Source organism: Gracilinanus agilis, chromosome 1, assembly GCF_016433145.1.
Source record: "Gracilinanus agilis isolate LMUSP501 chromosome 1, AgileGrace, whole genome shotgun sequence".
Taxonomy (NCBI): Eukaryota; Metazoa; Chordata; class Mammalia; order Didelphimorphia; family Didelphidae; genus Gracilinanus; species Gracilinanus agilis.
Genome location: NC_058130.1, coordinates 469,843,459 through 469,861,729, shown reverse-complemented (window position 1 = coordinate 469,861,729; position 18,271 = coordinate 469,843,459).

The window sequence follows — 18,271 nt, the reverse complement described above, 5'->3', positions numbered from 1 at the left end:
GCACTTCTAAGTTTTGAAGAGTTAAAAATGAAGATCTGAAGTTACTGACATAATTCATGTAACACCAGCTCCAGAAGTTATGCCTACCGATGATATTAATAAGAACAATGTGTCAAAAGGATTCCAAAAAGGAGAGTGGCATTTTTAGAGTAAAACTTAGGGAAAACACTTTTTGTAATTGATGACATAAATCCAAATAACATACAAATTATACTCCAAAAGAGTAATTAAAAACACTAGTATCTGATATAAGCATTAGGGATGAATGCGATTTTCCATAGCACTTGACAATGTATTTTTAAAAAATACATTTCAAGATCTATACACAACTGTATAAGCAGCAGTTGTTGCTACAAGAACCATCAGATGAAAATTAGTCTTGTTCTGAAAGAGAAGTTATATCTCTTTGATAGAAGCAGCTCAGGAGTCCTGCAGAAGATCTTCAGAGATAATCAGAGATTACAACAATGTGTACCTTTTAGAAAAGTCTATTGTTGTTTTTCTCAAAGGCAAGGAAAAAAGGTAGAAATTGAAAGTCAGTCAAAAGGTAAAGTTAATTATGAGTCAAAACAACTATAAAATATAAAATAAGCAACTTAAAATCTATCACAAATTTTAATAAAAATTCTCAAGAAGAAAACAGAGCATGAAAATCACCCTCCAAAGAAGGTGAATTAAAAAAAAATTCTTATTACCTTTAAGGATTTTAGAATCTTGATTAAGTAAAAATTAAAAAATCTAAAAACTTGTGCATCACTATCATAATGAATAATAGAATATTCAAATCAAAAGAAGTTACTAAAACTCTGAAACACTAGAAAGTTGTAGGGCTGGATAAAATTCATAATTATTGACTCAATTTCTTAGTGGCAAATTGTGTATAACGATACACATATTATGTATGTGTGTTGCCTGAGAACCAAAATTTTTATGTAATGCAAAACAATTCCTTAGACTAAGTTCTGCATTCATGGATTATTCATTTACTACAGATATATAGAATGGATGGACCATATATAGAGTATTAGTATTTATGTTTATATGGAAAAGTGATAATCAATTGCAAAAGATAATTGACAGACATTCTTAGAGAACATGAATAATTGATTCAAAACCTACCAAAAAAGCTTGAAAACATACAAAGTAACAATAAAGTATGACAATAGGTACACATATATTTATTTGTCAAGTATAGCTAGAAAGTGTTTACTTCTGGGGGAGGACTATGATATGAGCTTGGCCTACATTTTTTTTATGAAGAAGAGTTGAAAAAATGCATGATTTATATAGATGTGTTTCTCAAAAAGTTTTATGTTTTGTAATATTTATCAGTTTTATAATGTTGATTCAGAACAATTTCATTGCTGCAAGAAATTATTGAAAGGTGACTCTGTGATATAGACTTAGGGATTGATGTATATTATTGAAAGAAACCATAGAAACCAAGTAGCAAAACACTGATGGTTATAAAAAATTAGGAACTATAGAATATCTAATAAGAAATGACCTTGTACCAAGACTTATTCATCAGAATCACTGTCTTCCTTGGACTAACAGACAAATCTTCATGTAGCAGATTCAGGTGTGAGACAACCTGGGGACCTGTGCTACAACTTGTTTATTTTCATAATTCTCATAATTTCAACTTATTGGGTGCCCAGGATTGCCTGGACTTAACAAACTTCCATAAAATGTTTTAATTATTTTATTCCATAAATAATGTTTTCAGGAGATGTCACTTTACCAAATCCCCATAGTCTTCAGACTACATGGAATGAATATATTTCATGATATATGGACCACACAGAAGAAATCAAATCATGTGGCAACATGTTAAATTATTCAATGTTTGCTCGTGGCCACAATAAGTTATGCCATAAATACTTTGAGTGAATATACATAGGAGATATATATTTATTTGCTGTTGTTTTTCACTTGTCTTCAGTTGTGCCTGACTTTTCCTGACCTCATTTTTTTTGTTTTGTTTTTTTGGCAAACATACTAGAGTGCTTTTCCATTCCCTTCCCCAGTTCATTTTATACATGAGGAAGTAGGACAAATAGAGGTTAAGTAACTTTTCCAGATTCACAGTTATTAAATACTTGAAGTTGGATTTAAATTCAGGAAGATAATCCTCCTTATTCCAAATCTTATACTCTATCCACTGCATGACTTACCTGCCATATGTTTAATTACTTTTATTCAACTATAGATATCAGTTATTTTATCAGTTTATTAAATAGTTAATATTAAATATGAACTATCAATTTATCTAGGAACATTTCTATCTGGCTCTCTCTAAAAAGGATAAAAAGAATGGTATAATAATGAAGATAGAAAAGTCTTAAAGTTATAATGGCTAAAAAACAAAAAAAATATCTCATCATTAGAGATGATAAGATAGGAATTCAACTTTAAATCCCATATCTTTTCAGGGTTCTCATTTGGCATTTCTATGAGAATATAAATTGCCATGTATGATCATAGAATGGTGCAGGGATTTTAATCACATGGATTGCCTACTTTAATCAAAAGTATAGTCTTATTATAATTATGATACTATATTCAATTCAAGTCAACTAATATTTACTAAGTACCTATTATGTGCCAGATACTATACTAAACACCAGATAGGTGACTTTCATTTACTGTTGAAAGTTTGCAAAAATTTTGGCAACATTTTCTGATTAAGCAAATGAAAAAATCGACCTTGACACAGCTCACTAAATCTCAAGTTTTTTATCTTTTATTTCTCTTGAGTAGTTTATTTATTTAGGGTAAAAAAAAGACAAATTCTATGAGGAGAAAGAATTGTTATGGAATCCTTTCTAGTTTCACAGAGCTATGACATTGTGTTGTCCATAGTTCTGAACTGATATCAATTCTGATATGGTGCTGCTATGTGTGTCATCATAAACACTCTGTTCAGGTGCCACAGAAGACCCAGCATATTGGAAATTCCTTACCTTGCAGCCAGAGGAGCACTTCAGACACCCAGGAAAAAGTGGCCATTACCTACTGGTGGTATGCCCAAAATGGTCATTACTAAGAACTCAGAGGATCATTTCGGGGCCATTACAGTTAAGGTCAGCTACCTGACTCTGCTCCCCATTACTTTCACTTTTTTTAAACCTGCACTTTAGTGCTACACTAAGGCCCATTTTCCTCTCTAAGGATCCATTAGTGCTTTTCATTGAGAGCTCTTCCCTTTTCTAGAAATAAGGTTTTTAGATTATCTGCCTTGGGCCTCCCTCTTTCCCTCAAGTAAAATCACTGCAGTTCCTATATCATGGAGTTATAAATTTAAAGACAGAAGGAAACTTAGAGGTCTTCTAGTCCATACTCTTCATTTTATAGAAGTTATCTACCCTTTTTACAAAACTACTTTCAAATTGTTTCATTCTGGTTTTTTTTTTAATGCAAGCAATAAAAATGTTATCCTGAATATAAGGAAAATTATATATATTCATAATATCTTATATGTGGACCCCTGCTTTTGCTGAAGTCTCAATGGGCATGAACATTATCTTCTTTGTGACACTTAACAGATGTGAACATGAGATCAACAAACGAGCTATTTTTGTGTGTTTTAGTTTCACAGGAAATGTCTTGGTGATTAGTTTCTGTAAAACTTACAAACTTTTGATATCATACCTTAAAGAGAGCAACAAATTTCATTTTAAAGTACTAACCATGTTTCACCTTGATGATCACTGCATACCTATGACCACAATGTTCTATTTTCTCACTGTTTGAAATGCAAAATGGAAAGATCATTAGCCAACTTTTCCTGGGTACCTCATTTATTCACTTTTTCTTTCTGAAGTAAATGAAGTGTTTTGAAATTTAAAAAGAATAATTAAGGGCCATGCTGTAGTGCTCTAAGATCATGAGAGGATAATTTAATCAACCACTGCATTGGCACTCTTTGGAACATGGCATACTTTGCAAACCTCTGAAAACCATGTTCATTTGTTTTTATGCCTTCATTGACAGTGAGATGTTTGAGGGTTTAATCCATTTAATAACCTGTCAATAATCCTTCCATGGCCTGAGATAGTTTAAAATCTCAGGGGAAGCCTGTTAGGACAGGAGGAAATTATGCCTCTCTTAGAAAAATAAACAAACAAACAAAAAAGAAAAAAAACTCATCTAAATCTTCTCCTAGAAACACTTTGCAGGTCTGCTTTAAATATTTAGCTATTTTGTTAGGTAATAAGAGTATTACTGCTCTAATCTCTACTGTGATTTAGAAAGGAGTAAAGAAGTAGTGATCTGTTTACAGTACATATTAACTAAATGGATGCATTTACATAATACCTCTTTAGGGATGGACTACAATACATTATTCAGAAGTTTCTATATGGGCAACCTTACCAATATTTTAGACTGCATGACACCAGGGTCTTTAAGTTTATTAGATTAGCAGGGCAATATTTTTTTCTGATTAAAAAATCCCATTAACACTGAGACAACTTCTGAGAAACACATCACTTTATAGCGATATAAAGAGTAAATATTCTCATTTAACAGTCAAATTGGTATTTTTATGAAAAGGTACAGAAAAAGAAAATAGCATATACTTTAGTGATGTTGAAAGTACTTTAATTGCATCCTGTACTTTAAGTTTGTTTGTTTTTCAGAGGATGAAAATTCACTTTTCTCAACCCCCGGGGCCTCTGAATTTAGACTATTTAAGAAGCCAGCAGCATTATAGTTAATACTCTGGCCATAGTGATTCAGTGATTCAAGCAATACGATGCCTTCCTTGACCCTCTCAACCCATTTTAAGATGGTACTAATGAAGTTATGGAAGCTGAAGAGTTGAGCTTAATTTTTGTCTAAATTAATATTCACTTTAAAGTTCATTACAATAAAGTTTTTGAAGATTCCTTAAAATAACAAAACATCTTAAAATAATTTATTCATACATATACGTAGAAAGATGCATACATCCACATTCATTTATATATATATATATATATATTCGAAAATGTATGTATATATATCCCCAATTATATGACTACAGTACAAATACACATGTGTATTTCATGTACATACATGTGCACATGCACAGAAACATGTCTATATATAATAAAATAATATACACACAAAAATACATATACCCATTTGTATATGACCACAAACAGTGTTTTTGTTAATATCTGAAACTTCTAGAGATCAGAAACAGCCCCCCAACAAACAAGTGCTCTGCAGAGAGTCATTTAGGGACACAGATATTAAGTGACTAGCTCAGTCTCACACCTATCATGTGTCAGAAGCAGAATTGTAACTCAAGTCTAATTATTTCTAAGGTCAGGTTTTTTATTACAAATATATGTGTTGCTTAACCCACAAAAATGTTCCTTTGTTTATATTTTTTTGTTGTATTCAACTATTAGGGGTGTTTTACCTAGCCTTAAGGGATACCTTTTTCTCTGATCATAAGCTTTAGCTCATCAAGTATTTTATACACAGAGGGAAAACATCCCAAGATTCCTTCCCCACTGATCTAATTATCCCTCCTGTGCTTAATCTCTGCATAATTTCTTCATGCTCAAATCAATCAAGTTTAAAAATGTACCCCACCCTAGGGGGAACAAGACAATTATATAATTTACTCTTCACTCTCCATTATCAATTTTTCTGTCTATTGTGGAAGCTCCCCTCTGCTTCAACATCTCCTTTGACTTCACCCTAGATTCAAATAAAGGAAAAAACAGGCAAAGAAAGTGACAAGGTATCTGTCTGATGAAAGAAATTACCAAAGAGAGCTATTCCTGTGGGCTCCAGAGGCAGGCTTAGAAGATAGTGCTGACTCTACAAGCTGTGCAAATGTCTGCAAGAAGGTGCTAATTTTCTGGGTTTCAGCTAGACACACATATCCCTTGCCATAAATAGAGAACCAGACAAGATAGACAGTATAGGAATAGCAAAAAAGTACCAAAAATTCATAGAAAGGCACATATTTATGTTTAAGCAAAATATGTGCATTTGGGCACATATATACATACATGCATGCATACACAAGTTTTAAAATGTATATATTTATGTATGTTTGGAAAACTGCCAATCGTAATCACTTACTTTCCTAATATACATATTTATGCTTGTGTATATATAAAAATAAATTCATCAGTTTTTATACAACTATGTTTATGTGTAATAAATCTGGGGATATATACATTAAGTAACTGAGTGAATAAACTCCAGAATGGTGGATCTTATATTTAAATATGACTTCAATCAATTGGGAATATTTAATGCTTAGCTTTTAAGTTTTGGTGAATTTTATTTGAAGGAACTGTTTGAGGAAATATAATCTAACTCACAGCATCTGGAAAAAAAAATCCAAACCATACAGGAAAAAATAAGATGGTGATAATGAGACTAACAATAAAGTGTAAGGCATATTTTGGTCTTATGTCACTGAGCATTATCCTCCCTCCACAGATACTGAGAAGGTAATAGTGTCTTCTTACACATGCCACTAACCTTTAAGAACCTTTAAGAAACTCTATATTTTCCCTTACCATCTGGCTACTCAAGTCTTTTTTTTTTTTTTAACAGACATTCTGAAAATCTAAGCAGTGGCAATTTTCATCCAAAATCTGATGGGAGGCAAACTTGTTTCTTGCCTCATAAATGATAGTGTTATCCATCTCTGTTACAATCAATAACAGCACTGGAGTTCTAACATTAACTTATCATTCTGTTTCATTAGTATCCATCAGTGAGAGGACATTGTAATTGGCTCAAGACAGATGTTTGAAATCTGACTAAAGATCAGAATGTTTAGGGTGAGAAAAGGAACATCTCAATTATTTAAAAAGATCATCATTCTCAAGAGTACTTAAGGGTTTGCATTTCCAAATGTAATTTCTTCCTAAATTCTACAAACAACATTAAATTATTTAAAAATCATTGCTTTTCTTCTTGAGTATAATGTTCTTCTGTACTAATTTATAGGGATCTCTGTAGTTTGGAATGGACATTTTAATGGACATGTCTGTTTCCCTAATGAAATAAAAGAAGATTTAATAAAATTTGAATAATCTTTGTCATGGAGGAAAAATATCAGAATGAACTCTATCTGGAATGACATAAGAAAGGAAATGACATGATGTCAGAAAGCAGAGAAAAGTAAGGAAGAAAAATGAGTTAATAGAACAATAAACAAGAATTTTAGCCTAGCTTTTCTGTTTAAAATGTGCATCACATTTTAAGTGCATCACAGTTAAGATGGTATAAAATTTTAAAATAAGTAATTTAGTAGCTTGCTCAATTAAAATAAATATTACATTTTCATTTTGATAGTACTTTTATCATTCAGCATAGAAACTAGTTTCTGATTATTCATTTCTTTTGGAGGGGTAGGAAGATCAATAATTTCAATCTCTCAGGTGATTCCAGATAAGGAAATTTAATCTACTAATGCATGCAGTCCTGTAACTTTTCTCGAAATTACTGGAAATTAGAAAATACTGGGACAGAGGATAAGAGAGGAGTTATTCACTGAGAATTTAAATGATTTACCAAGTGGCACAAAGGTAGAATGTGCTGGATATGGGACTTTATCAAAGGTTTTCTTGGCTCCAAAGTCACCTCTTTATCCCTTACTTCAGTGGTTGACTTCAATATTCTGGAGGCCAAGAAATTTTTTAAAAGCATTTTGATATTTCAGTTTCCATATAAATTATTTACTTTACAATCCCAATATTATATGCATAGATAAATAATATTCTGAGAAAGGGTCAATATACCATACTGGACTGCAAGAGGTCCCCTAGCAAAAAATAATAAAGAACACCTTTTAACATGATCAGGCCTATTAAAAACCAATTAAAAAGAATAATTGTTAAATCAGAAAGCTTCTAATTGATATTCCTTCTCTTCCCACTTTGCCCAACTGTCAGACTTACTTTCCAGCTGCTTCTTCCCAAGCAGGTTCTTCCTAGTTTCCCAAGTTTTGTGTCTTCTTTCCTGATTGTGCTGTTGTTGAGTTGGCCAGGGGGAAGTGTTAGAATTATATGTACTAATTTTTATACTTTGCTGGGGGAAGGAATTAGGAGCACACAGATATTAAAGGTTTGGCAAGGGAGTAGCTTTATGAAGATAAAAACCTCTCAGTGGCAAGGGCAAGTTTAACTTGAGATACCATAAAACTTCTGTATTGATGAAGAACTGTTCCTCCCAGGAAGTTAAATGATTTGGGGCTACTTGGCTAGGGAGGAAGTATATCTCATTATGATGTTGTCAGCACCCTAGGGGCAAGGCCTAATTATGTCCCATTGGTGATTATGGGATTGTTCAAAAACAAGTGTCCATGGTGTCTTCCATCATGATTATTTGGGAATGGATTCATGCTATTTGTCCTTGATTTTAAAATTGCAAATGATGACTTTGACATTGATTGTTAAGAAACTCCACTCTAGAAAATGAACTAGACTTTATCTTACCTAGTTCTCGATTTGGATAACCTTAAAAAATTGTGTCTTCAAGCAAATTATCAATAGTCTTACACCTAATCTTACCTGTAATATTTCTGGCTTCATGTTTAAGCCCAAGGCTCCAGAAATGGTGACAACATTCATCACAGAGTCTGGCACATAATAGGTATATAAAATGGTAGGAAATTGATTACTCCATTGTGCAATAATGGGAGAAAATGACAAGAAATGATATAAGGAGAAGGTAGAAGAGGGATTTTGCAATACCACCACATGAGTAAAATATTTCTTATCTCTACTTTTCACATTATCCCCAAGTCCCTCAGGATTTCTCCTCTACTAACTTTCTCTTTCCCACCTCCCACCCTCTAATAAAAAACAAACATATAATTGCCTTTTTCTACCACTATATATATTAATATATATGCATATATGTTTGTGTGTATAAACAATAAAAACCTATGAGTACCTACTTAGCAATAATGATGGCTTAAAAATAGTTACCTAAATTGAGTTACTCATCTAGTCTCATAATAATCATACTACTCAAACGTTATTTTATGGAGGTAGAAAAAATAACAAAATTCATCTTGAAGAACAGAAGACCTAGAAGATGAAGTAAATTATTTTTTTAAAAACATGAAGGAAGGTGACTTAGCTATATTAGATATCAAACTATATTATAAAGTGGCAACCATCAAAACAATCTGGTACTGGCTAAGAATTAAAGTGTTGAACCAATGGAATAAATAAGGCACTCAATATACAATGGTAACTGATCAAAGTAACCTAATGTTTAACAAACCCAAATATTGATGTTTTGGAAAAAAGAACTCATTATTTTACAAAAAAAACTATTTTCAAAATTGGATAACAGTAAGTCATAGATCAATATCTCAAGCCATATACCAAGGTAAGTTTAAAATGGATAAATGTGCAAACTGCATTATATTACCTGTCTTCTTGGGTAAGGGAGATAAGTGAAAAAGAAAGAAGAGAACATGAATTGCAAAATGTCAGAAAATGAATCTTAAAAATTGTAACATCAGGCAATCTTGAAAAAATAAAAATAAAAATTCCTGGAAGTTACCAAATGTGCTTCCTGATTCCTTGGTAAGATCTTTTAAAACCCTCTTCTATCATATGTCTCACCAGAAGTCTCATAACATGATATTTCTTCTGACAAATCCTTTTCTCCTTAAGTTCAAGGTTTCTCTCAAGCACATTTTCTTCCCACCAATCCCCATGTCTGTCAAAGGATTTTTTTATTTTTCAAAGGGGGACAAGGATAACATTCATCCTATTTGCCCCACACACATTTGTAGAGATTATCCTAGGACATTGAATTTATAAAATAAAGATTCACATCTAGAAATGCTCTTATCTACAGAAACTATTTTTTAAGTGAAACATAATATATCACAGAACAAGTAAACATTGGAAGTGAATTCTGAACTTGATTCCTCTGCCTTCATAATAAAGTTTGGAGATTTCTGTAACATGAATCTGGTTCCTCTGGCTAAAGGGGCAATTTTCTTGCCATTACACTACATAGATTCTATATAAGCTATATCTTTGTAGAGAACACAGAGAGACTCACTTCAGAGAAACATGAAATTTAGTAGTTGAGGATAGCATGAGGAAATGAGATATATGTAAATTCACTTAGAAATATCTGCTATTGGATGAGTATAAGAGTTGATATGTATGTATGCAACAAAGATGAAGCTGCATATGAAAGGTATAAGAAATGTCAATATTATTATAAATTGTAGTAGTTAGTGGGGCACTAACAGAGAAGAGACAATCTATAGATAGACAAGTTTGCTGTACAAAAAAACAATACAAACTACAAACACTCATAGATAAAAAGCATTTTTCAGTCAAACAGAACTGGCACTAGATTTATAGTATTTGAGTTCATATCTTGACTCTGGAATGACTTATTTTACCACAGGTAAATCACAGCCTCCCTATTCCTCAATTTCCTAATCTATAAAATGTCAAAGTAAGACTAGATGGTCTTTGACATAACTTCTAGCTCTCTTATTGTGATCATTTTGGCCTATGTGCACCATTTACCACTAATAGCTATATGAGAAATACAGGATGGAGACTTTTTTGTCTACGAAAAAACTGTGGTTTCTAAAGGAGTTCAGTATTAATCAGGAGTATCACACAGTAGTCAAAACTGAATAAAATTGAGCTTTAATATAAAAATAAGGACCAGAGTGAGTGAAGTAATGGACCAAAAGCATTCTAGTCATATGTCATTTGGAGAAACTTGTTCCAACCTAAGTGCTACATTTTGAAAGGAATATTGATAAGCAAGAATTTATTTCTAGAACAAGTAGAATGAAGAAGAAATTCGAAACTATGTCATTTGAAGATTTCTTTTTTCCATGTCAGAAGAGTATTAAGGTCTAGATTTTTGGGGTTAAGTGACTTGCCCAGGATCACATAGGTAGGAAGAGTCTGAGGTCAGATTTCAACCGGGAACCTCACATCTCCAGGCCTGGAGATTTATGTACTGAGCCCTCTAGCTGGCCCTTCCATTTGAAGTCTAACTGAAGTGATGGGAGATGTTTAACCAGGAGAAAAAAGAAATAGAAACTTCAATAACTACAATAAATATCTGAAGGCCTGACATATAGAAGATGAATGGGATTAGTTTAGTTCTATTTAACCTGGGATGACAAAACAGTGAAAATTATACGGTATCAGATTCTGATTCATCATCAACATCATTTCACCACCAACCGCATTTACATTAAGCTTACTATGTGCCAGGACTATGCTAAGCACCTTCCAGATATTATAGCATAATAACTATTATCTTATATTCGGGGTGGGGTTGATAGTAGGTGTTACTATTATTCTCACTTTACATATGGGGAAACTGAGGCAAATAGAAGTTAAGTGATTCTCCTAGGGTCAGATGGAATTTTCCCAACATTAGGCCCAGTACTCTATTCACTGTGCCACCTAGCTACCCCAATGTGGAAGGACTTACAGACTGGGCATCAGTGATTCTTCCTGTCTCCATGATTTGCCTCATCATTTGAATAGCTACACATAATGCATTCAGTATACCTTAATTCCTTCATTTTTTTTAAAGAAATCAATCCCCAAATCAGTTGACATTTTCTTCTTATATTCTAAAACTATATTATCAGTAAGTGGCTCAATGAATAAAAAGCCAGATCTAGAGATGTAAGGTCAAAGGTACGAATCTGACCTCAGATACTTCCTAGCTGTGTGACCCTGGGAAAATCACTTAACACCAAATGTTTAGCCCTTACTTCTCTTCTGCTTTGTAAATAACATGAAATATTGATTCCAGGACAGAAGATAAGCATTGTTTAAAAAAACTACATTATCATAGACATATAAAACAAACAACTAATTTACAACTGGTTAACAAAGAATATCAGTGTTTTTTGCTGTTTCTTTAACTGGTTAAAAGCAAAAAAAAGCATATTATTTATTAAATTACATTAAACTTTTCTCTCCCATATAGTAATTTTACTCCAATATATACTAATTGCAGCTACTTACACTAATAAAATTGATCAATCAATCAAAAGTAATTTATTCAATTCCTACTCTGTTCCAGAGAGTGGACAAAGTGCTTAAATATAAGCACCCTGAACTACCTCAAGTCTCTTATGTACCAAAACAGTTCTCAGACTGCCCATTTATTATCCGTTGTTTTTGCTACTAACTTTTCCAATCAAATATTTCTTGAGTGACATCTTTCATAGTACATTTTACATAACAAAAATAATTGGTAAGAAATTATAGCCTATGTATGCCTATTATTCATCTGTTCATTGCCCTCTGAAACTATTGGAAAGTTTGGTCCTTTACCGTAATTTTTAACTAAAAAGTATTTCCTTTGTGTTAAAAAGATTTCTTTCCATGCATGAGAGAGAGAGAGAGAGAGAGAAAGAGAGAGAGAGAGAGAGAGAGAGAGATTTGGAATACTAGAAACATTGTGTAAATTCCCAAAAGAAATCCATCTATTCTCTTCCTCCTAATCAAATTCTGGGCCTTTCTTTTTCCACTTGTAGTATTAGTCTGTGGTATGTATGGTGGCAGACCAACTTATGGTCTGCCCATGCATATGTATATAATACTATGAATGATTAGTATTTTCCGTTCATTTGTTGTTTCTTTTATGGATTATAGACCAGTCTCTAACTGATTATCATCTTCTCTGATGGAGTCTAAAACAATCTGCATAATGACATCTATAAATCAGGTCATCTAGAAGACCTAATGAATCATTTATGATTTTTATTCCTTTAATATTCTGCACAGGGTGCTCTCTATAACCCTGGTGAATAACTTTGGTGACCATACAGTTCCATATTTTATGCTTTATATTGGTAGAGGACTATTAAATAAAGTTATCATTTTGATTGCAACTGTTAAAAATATTTCATGATCTTAGAAAACACATGGAAGAATTATTAGTGGGGGAGAAACTTTAATAATGTGTTTGGGCATAAAATATATATATGTATATTACTTAAATATATATTGTATTTTTAACTAATAAAAATAAAATGTGTGACCTTGATTTTCTATATTTTTCAATAAATTGTGTTTTTGTGGAGATGTAGTTCACCACAGAAAGGATGCTTTTTTCTTTTCATATTTTTATCAGCTATTCAGAATACCTTCACTGATCATTCTTTAAAAGATATAATAAAGATTAAAAATATGCCAAGTTGTTACTAATATATCAATCATAATTTCAATAATTTTATTCTATACTAGCAGTAATTATTCTAATGGTAATTGCATTCCAATCATTCATGATTTTTCCTTTTCCAAATAAATCTTGAAAATAGCTCCCTTGGAGTTTTCCAAATTTTCTTGTCTCTGGCACAGATTTTTTCCATTTATATTTGATTTGGTGCAATGATCTTCCAGACTTCAATTTCTTAGGGTTAACTTATATACACATGTGTATACACAATTATATGAATATGTGTATAATGATATAACATGTGTTGTATCATGTCATGACATGCTCTGTCATATGATGTCAAATACATACACATGCATGCACACATGTACTCTATTTACCAATGACCCCAGGAGAATTTCTGCAGGCCTGTCCCCAGCATTCCAGTTCCAAGCAGTTGATTGATCTAGAAGACATAGGTTCAGATTTTGAATCTACTAAATGCTATTCATGTGACTTTGGGCAAAATACTCTCTTTATATTTATATTTATATTTATATTTATATTTATATTTATAGGTACTTAATCTTTAAAATGAGGATGCTGGCTTAGATAATGACCTCAAAGTTCTCTTCCAACTGTAATTCAAAAATATACACATGCATATACTTGTGTATAGGAATACACATCACATACATATAGATGTAAACCTATGCACATGTTCATACATGCATACATGTGTATCTACTCCTATATATGCACACATACACGTATGTATAAATCAGCATACATAAATAAAAGCAGATCTACTTATACATATGCACCTGTGATTAGATGCACATATATGAATAATGATTGTGTCATATTTCATAGGAAAATCTGACACTGAGTCCCCATTATAAATCATACACCCACACTAACTAGCAGCTTTGGTGTGAACTAGTGACTCCCATAAAATTTTCTTCATGAATGCTGTTTTCCTTTACTTGTGCGGTAAAAGTCTCTGCTCAAAACTTAAAAACCTTAGCACCAATATTGATTTGGTTCCTCCTTGTTCTGTCAGTTGAATACTTTCTTCCAATTAAACACATAGTTTTAAATAATAGTGACTTATCTTTAAAAAATTTACTCACAAACCATGTTTTATGTTTTAGCAGGAAATGGGGCGAATAACCAAATTCTGCCTGGTCTCTATATCCCTCAGTAGTGATTTAAAATGCAGGTTTTTTTTTCCTGGAAACACCAGCCTTCCACTTCCCATTTAGAGCTTTATGGATCATTAGTTTAGCAAATATATCTATTTTCATTGTTTTGTCAAATAAGCTGTTCTCAATCCTATGCTGCTGACATGACTCTCTCATCAATCCCCATACAATTGCTTTTTTCCAATCCAGTTTCAGCAAGTTCCTCTAAGCTACTACTCATACATCCTCCTCGTGATCTCAGATTCTCAACACTTGAGACCTAGTTCTCTCCCTCTTTTCAATATGTCTCTTTCTTACTCCTTTACTAATTTATTCTACTGCCTCTTTGTAACTTCCATTCCATTTCTTAGCCCCATTCTATTTCTAAACTGACCCTCCACCTTTGAATTTTTCTTTTCAGGATTTAGTTGAAGTTTCCATTTCCTTTGAGGAGAACACATTCTTTTCAAAATTTTCCATTGGCAGCCATACCTTTCACTTCAATTTCTCTATATTCTCCTTTTTCAATAGAGATGGAGAAGGTGGTATATTCCTTGTTCCAAATAATCATTACCATATTATTCCCAAATGATCTTTCCCCATTGAAAAAGCATACATAAAATGATAGTGTGTTGCTTTCAGTACTAAACTATTAGATCAGCTTATTTGGAAAAAAAGTTATTGAAGAAGAAATATGGAATCCGTATTTGGGTGGGACCTACATGAGTGAAGTGAATTACAGCAGCAAAAGAGTAGATTTAAAGTGATTTTAAAGGGAAGATGAGTAGAATCCAATGGACTGAAATGCTTCAGGAGATGTCAGTCCAGAAATGATGGGAGATATTTAGAAATAAAATTTCAGAGGCATAAATGTAAAAAAATTAAAGGAAAAATGAGATTTGCCTGAATATGGTGTTCAGGAAACTGATCAATAAACTTAATTATATTTAATCCTTATTTTCTATTTAGAAACAACATCTTTTATTCTTTCTAAGGCAGAAGAGTGGTAAGGGCTCAAATCTTGCCTCAAATACTTGCTAGCTATAGAACTCTTGGCAAGTCACTTAAGTCCATTGCCTAACCCTTACCACTCTTCTTTAAAAGAAATATTCAGGGGGCAGCTGGGTAGCTTAGTGGAGTGAGAGTCAGGCCTAGAGACAGGAGGTCCTAGGTTCAAACCCGGCCTCAGCCACTTCCAAGCTGTGTGACCCTGGGCAAGTCACTTGACCCCTATTGCCCACCCTTACCAATCTTCCACCTATGAGACAATACACTGAAGTACAAGGGTTTAAAAAAAAACAAATATTCAGGGAATGAAAACAAGTATAGGTAACAGAAAATGAATATAAGAATGAGACACAATTTCATTAAAATTTTGCCATGAAAATTAATATTTAAAATTAGATGAGACCAGCAAGGGAAGCTAAGGTCAATGCAAAGAACTTCTGACATTTTATTAGGAGAAAAAAGGAAGACTGAGGAAGGAATATTAAAATATTTGGTTGACATGAAAATAGAATGAAAGTAGAGCTGTTCAATTCTTAATGTCTTTCTCTTTTCCCTATAAAGGAAAATCCCTTTACTACAAATGAGAGGGGAAAATCTCTACAAGGGATTTGATATAAAAAGTAAGAGAAGAAATATTTCAGTAGGAATGTGAAGCCTTTGCCCTAGAAAAAACTATAACTGTGGATCCTTAAAGAAGATGCCATGCAGAGTCATTGACAGAGATATTTGAAAGACTATGGGAAATAAGGAAAAGTGATCTGGATTAGAATATGAAAAAAAGAATTAAATTGACAGACCATTGGTAGCCTAAGATTGACTTTGATTCCCAGCAACATTTAGAAGACTTGCTAAAAATCTGTCTAGAAAGGGAAGCGATGATTACAGTCAGTATAGCATAATTCCAGACTAACAACGTTTCTTTTTTTAAAATAAGAAGTCTGAAGAAAAGGTTTAACTAGATATTAGCAAAACGTTTGATATAGAATCACATTCTAGTAGAGAATGGCATTCTCTGGGTTAGACAATAATTCAATCATATATATTTAGAAATGGTTGAATGGTCAGACTTAAATTATGGTTATTTATGATATTAATTCATTAAACAACATAATTAAAATAAAGTTGTTAATATTCAGTAGTATCGTGGAAGGAGGTCTCCAATGAAGAATCAAATCTGTACATGGTTCTATTTTTCACTTTGCATTAGTTTATATAAGACTTCCTAGATTTTTCTGAAACCATCCTTGTCATCATTTCTTTTAGTGCTATAGTATTCTATGCTAATCATATACCATAACTTGTTCAATTAATTCCCTAAATAATGGCTCTCTTTTCACTTTTCAATTCTTTGCCATCACCAAAAGAACTCCTATAAGTGTTTTTGTTCAAATGGCTCAGTTGCTTGGATAAAGGCATAGATGCTATTCTCAACAAATTTATATATGACACAAATCTAGCAGAGGTAGCTGATATACAAGATGAGAGTCAAAATAAAAATTAGGGACAAATCTGATAAAATGAAATTCAATAGGGATAAATATACAATCATGCACAAAATACTACTAATAAACTACAAAATTATCATATTGTGGATATATGAGTAGAAAATGGTTATTACAAAAAGGATCCATAGGTTTTAGTGACTGCAAGCTCAAGATTAATCAGCAATTTGATTTAGAAGCCAAAAAGAATTATAATTAGGAATTTCCAGGAATAAGGATATAACAATTCCACTAAATATTGTATTTGATTCTCAGTACTACATAAGAAGGAGGAAATTTCAAAGAAGTACCTTCTATAGGAAGTCTTCTTCAATTACCCTTAATTCTAGTGCCTGCCTTTTGTATCTTATTTCCTTTTTGTCATTTATAGCACTTAATTATACATATTTTCTTGCATAGTCTCTCTTATTAAAGTGTGATCTCCTTAAGAGCTAGGATGTTCTTTTGACTTACATTACATCCATAGTGTTTAGCAAAGTGCCTGGCATATTAGAGATGCTTAGTAAACATTAATTGACTCACTAAGTCACTGAATGTATAGAGGAAGACAACCAGAATGATGACAGGCCTTATGTTCATCATATATGAGGGTCAGTTGAAGGCACTAGGTGTATTTATCCTGGAGAAATGAAGACTAAGGATTCTGTGTCCAAAAAAGAATGAGACTTTTTTTTTTTAAATCACATAGAGCAAAACTATGTTCAACGTGTAGAAAAACTATTCAAAAGGAATATTTATTTTCTGGAACTATTCCTCCTCCTGTTAAGTCTTCAATCAGAGGTTAGTTGGCCATTTGTCAATATTCCATATTGTAGATGAATGAGTTAGACTAGGAGACCATTGGAGTCCCTTAAAGTTCTCAAAAAGCACTGCTGTAAACTACCCCTAGAAAATAAGAACTATGCTCAATGGGTTATAAAATTGTGCATAACCTTTGAACCAACAATACTACTAATAGGTCTGTGTCCCAAAGATATCAAAGAGAGAAAAAACATATATTTGTTTATATGCATATATGCACTTTTTGGTGGCAAAAAATTTAAGATTAAGAAATTGAGAGCTTCCAGTTAAGATGGCGGCAAAGTAAATAGAACCTGCTTAACCTCTCCTAACCAAAGCATACAGGACTCCTCAAGGGGACATAAAAACAAATCCAGACAAACGAAGGGACCCCACAAGAGGGTGCAGCATTGAAGGTACCTGGAATCGGGGCATTTCCACAATATAAAGGAGGGAAACAGCTCTCACTAAAAGGCAAGAGGAAGAAGCACCTCCAAAACCCCCACACCACATACAGCCCAGAGGCCAACGCACAAGAGTGAAAGTAGGATTGAGGCACCCAGTAAGTCACTGGTGGCTCCAAGGCATGTTCCTGAGAGCAGCAAGACTTAGGACACCAAGTGGCTAAAGAATGCGCATGGACTTTCCTGA